Raw genomic sequence first — 4,631 nt, 5'->3', positions numbered from 1 at the left:
CCACTGTCCAGAGGAGCTGGTATCAAGGGGTATCTCTAACAACACAGTAATCAGTATTCCAGCAAGCTGGAGACTCAGAGGAGTAATGATAGGTTCACCCGAGGAGCGGGTGATGCACAGTAAGACAATGTAGTGAAATCACTCGAGGAGCGAGTGATTCAGATGCAGACAGAATATAATGATAGCTAGTCACCTGAGGAGAAGGTGATTAAGACTGTACTGCAGCTATCAACCTGAGGAGCAGGTGATTCAGACTATACTGCAGCTATCTACCTGAGGAGCAGATGATTCAGACTATACTGCAGCTATCTACCTGAGGAGCAGGTGATTCAGACTATACTGCAGCTATCAACCTGAGGAGCAGGTGATTCAGACTATACTGCAGCTATCAACCTGAGGAGCAGGTGATTCAGACTATACTGCAGCTATCAACCTGAGGAGCAGGTGATTCAGACTATACTGCAGCTATCAACCTGAGGAGCAGGTGATTACTAAACTGAGAGCCCCTCACCAGGACAAGCTCCCTGGTGAGGGCAGAAGAGTCAGACAAGCAGGTTCGGCAACACATGGACAGATACGGTACAAAGGTGGAAGACAGAATCAGAGTGAGGGATAGCCAAGTCGGCAACTGGATCAGATAGGCATAGGCACAGAATCACAAGACAGAAGAGTAGTCAAGGCTAGCAGAGGGTCATAAATAATACAATTCAATTAGTACTTTAAGCTATCAACAGAATCTGTCTAAGTGTGGATCCCCAGCTCCTGCTGGTTCTAGGCACACTTTCGGATCTGACTATGGGTCTGAGTGCTAACACGTAGCATATGCAACAGCAGACGAGGAACAACTGACAGGCCTGTTCTATATATACTGGGAGCGCTCCTAAGCACCGCCCCAGTCACTCAGCCAATCAGGATCAGTGCTGGAGTCAGCTGACCGGCTGATCAGCTGACTCCCCTTCTGCTTGCATAAAGATCCTGTCTGTGCGCGACCTCAGTCTATCTGCGACTGAAGGAGCAGGCAAAGTTCCACCATGCGGCGAAAGCCGCTGGCTGAGACGCGGAGACAGCCGCCATGCCACTCGGCACTGCGGCGGCTTCCTCCTCATTCCCCACAATCCCAGGCATAATTCCATCATGTATCCGCGCGGCGGAAACCGCCGGCTGAGACGCAGAGATAGCCGCCATGCCACTCTCTGATGCGGTGGCATCTCCGAAATCCCTTACAAGGACTGTCCCCCATAACGACCGGTAGAAAGTACCGTATATACTCACGTATAAGCCTAATTTTTAAGCACAAATAAATGTGTTGAAAAGTTACCCCCTCAGCTTATATGCAAGTCAGTGAAGCAAAACAGATGGTGGAGCAAGTTTTGTTACTGGCAGAGGAGAGTAAGGATTATGCACTAGTGATCCTGCTCCTACCAGCTGCCTCCCTGCTGTGTCTGTGCCCTCCATCCCCTGCAACATGGAGTGCAGAGTGCACTGCTCAAGACTACCTGTGTCCCCTGGCTTGTGTAGCAGAGCATGTAAGCAACGTGTCAGCGGTGTAATGATCGGGGATTCTTCCTGTGTGGCAATCGCTGTGTCTCATATCTATAATGCCATCTAGTGGTGTCTTGAGACACAGCTGTATCATTCTTGAAGCACATCTGGCTATGGGGATGGTGGCTGACTTGTACTGAGGGCACATCTGGCTATTGTGGAGGGGCTATTCTGGGGCAGGGGGCTTATATGCAAGTCAATCGGCTTATACATGGGTTGGCTTATGTGCGAGTATATGCGGTACTACTAAAGAGTGGAACTAATAGAAAACATAAAAACAAAAACCTATCCAAAACAGCACAATGGACAGGCCTAGATAAAAATGTAAACTTTATTTAATAAAAATATAATAAAACAATGTACAAAGTGCTGACTCCATGGAGGAGCCCCAGATATAAAATTGAATAAAATCAATACATACATGGAAAAGGAGGGAGAGGGAGTAATAGGAGACAGAAAGAGGGGAGGGGGGGGGAGGGGTAGTGATATACAGAGAAAAGTTTTTTACTTTACCGGATTCTCTTCAAATATCCAATACGTTTTTTTTTACTGATAGATTGCTGTACGAGTATCGCTCTCTCCTGCTGCTTGACCTGCATTTTCCTTCATGCTAGATTCAGACGGTCGCTGCTGGGAATGCTCATATCTAGGGATGATCAATGAGATTCAAATTCTTACGAAATTATGCAATGTTTTTGCAAATGTATGCCGTTTGAAAATGGACCAATCAATGCATATATTTGCATGAAAAATTGCATACATTTGCATCAACTCTGAAGAATTTGCATATCTGTGATCATCCCTACTCATAACCTGCACCTGCCCTACCATAAAGTCACCTAAATCATTGGACTCAGGTGGCAGCAACATCTGGAGGCCGGCACCAGTGATATCTGTATATGTAAAGCAGACGCAAAGGAGCACAATTAGCTGGTCTATCGCTGGCTCCTCCTCTCCTCTCCTGCACTGTGCCTCTACTACCACCATGTGGCAGCATCTCAGGCTCCCGATGTATGTCATGGGGGGGGGGGGGGGGAGGGCAGGGCCGGTTCAAGTTCCAATGGGGCCCCCGGGGCAAAGATGCTTGGGGCCCCCTGACCACTCCCCTCCCTAAATACATGCCTTTTAAAGTTATTATTATGTATTCTGTTTATATACACTGTAGATCCCTCAAGTACTGGGATATATGGCCAATCCAAGGCAAAGAGGAGAGATTAATGACTAACCATTTCTCTAACAGATGTCTGTCTGGGTGAGCCAGCATTGTCAAACTCCTCCCACATCTCCCCACCAATCACGTGTGTGTTATACAGTTATTGCTTTCTCACACTCCACCAATATAGTTACAATACATAGAGTGCTTTTATACAAGTAATATTCCCTAAAATGGTTTCATTCTGATTGGGGGAGGGAGTCACTAGCTAGCTGTAAAACATAGTTCCTTTTTAACACTGCTTTTTTATATGTTAGTAAGCTGCAGAGCAACAACAGTGGCTAGAGGTGTGGAGAAGAATAAGAAACTGCTCGGGTTTTTATTGCTATCTGTGTCCCCAATTGAGAAGTTTATCTTTACCTGTCCTGGCAACAAATGGGCAAATATCCCCAATACCAGCTGAAAAGGCAACTTTTTTTTTTTATCCTGAGAGTGGGTAAGAGTTTGATCTTTTTATTGCTGTCTTGTACTTCCTGTCCATGGTGATTCGTAGGTAAGGAGCGATTGTGCCCGGTACGAGTTTCACATTGGAAACACCCCCCCGCCACACTATGCATAACAATTGATATGGCGCACCAAAACCTGCCGAGGACAACACAGTGTCAGATGCAAGAAGGGGATGGGGAAAAGCTTGTTAATGATTCTATTCAAAGCATCTATAGAAGTGATCATTACCAGGACAGGACCAATAAAGAGCTAACACTGCGGTTGAGGGGGGACCCCTCTGGCCCAAGGGCCTGGTGCATCGAGACCTCTGGAACCCCTATTGCTACGCCACTGGGCATGGAGTTTCCAGTGGCAGACAAGACAAATTTCCCTAGTGGGGTCTAGGACAGCAGTAAAAATTCCCAAAAAGTCCTAACTGCTGTCGATGCTATCCAGAATAATGTAAGATATCTTTTCCAAGACATGAACTTCCACGCCATAGGCTTATATTTGGTTAAAGACAGAAAGCCCCGGAAGTGACAGCTCGGAACGGCCCGGTTTTGCACACCAGTGATAGATTTAGGGCACATAAAAGGGGGCGGGTTTTGAAAAAGAGGAAGCTTGGGTTGGTTCACATAGCTGGAGATGCGGAAGACTTAACGCTTTAGCAGCCAATTTATTTAGAGGCTTGCAAATGCTCCAGGACAATTTATTTTAGCACTTTTTTATTTCTTATTTGTTTTATTTCCATGCTACTAAATAGTACTGCTGTAATGTGTATTTATGGCCACTTGTCACTAGGGGGCAGTGTGAGACAATAATAGTTTCTGTATTTTCTGTGAGCAGGGAGACATCAAAGCATTCCAAGAATTGACAGCACAACAAGTTTTTCCTACTGAGATCAAAAGCAGTGCACTTATCTCAAATGAGATAACTCTATTAGAGAGACACTGTAACATCAAAAACATCCCCTGGGGGGTACTCACTTCGGGTGGGGGAAGCCTCGGGATCCTAATGAGGCTTCCCACGCCGTCCTCTGTCCCGCGGGGGTCTCGCTGCAGCCCTCCGAACAGCCGGCGACAGACCTGACTGTCAATTCAATATTTACCTTTGCTGGCTCCAGCGGGGGCGCTGTGGCTGCTTTCGGCTCCGAAGTAGGCGGAAATACCCGATCTCTGTCGGGTCCGCTCTACTGCGCAGGCGCCGGAGACTTGTGCCTGCGCAGTAGAGCAGACCCAACGGCGATCGGGCATTTCCGCCTACTTCGGAGCCGACAGCCGTCAGAGCGCCTGCGCAGGAGCCGGGAAGGTGAATATTGACGTCATCTTGTACGGAGGGCTGCAGCGAGACCCCTGAGGGAAGGAGGACGGCGTGGGAAGCCTCATTAGGATCCTGAGGCTTCCCCCACCCGAGGCGAGTACCCCCCAGGGGACGTTTTGACGTTACAGAT

This window comes from Hyperolius riggenbachi, chromosome 3, assembly GCF_040937935.1.
Source record: "Hyperolius riggenbachi isolate aHypRig1 chromosome 3, aHypRig1.pri, whole genome shotgun sequence".
In the NCBI taxonomy this organism is placed as follows: domain Eukaryota; kingdom Metazoa; phylum Chordata; class Amphibia; order Anura; family Hyperoliidae; genus Hyperolius; species Hyperolius riggenbachi.
The sequence above is the reverse complement of the archived record's forward strand: the minus strand, read 5'-3'. Positions refer to the sequence as shown.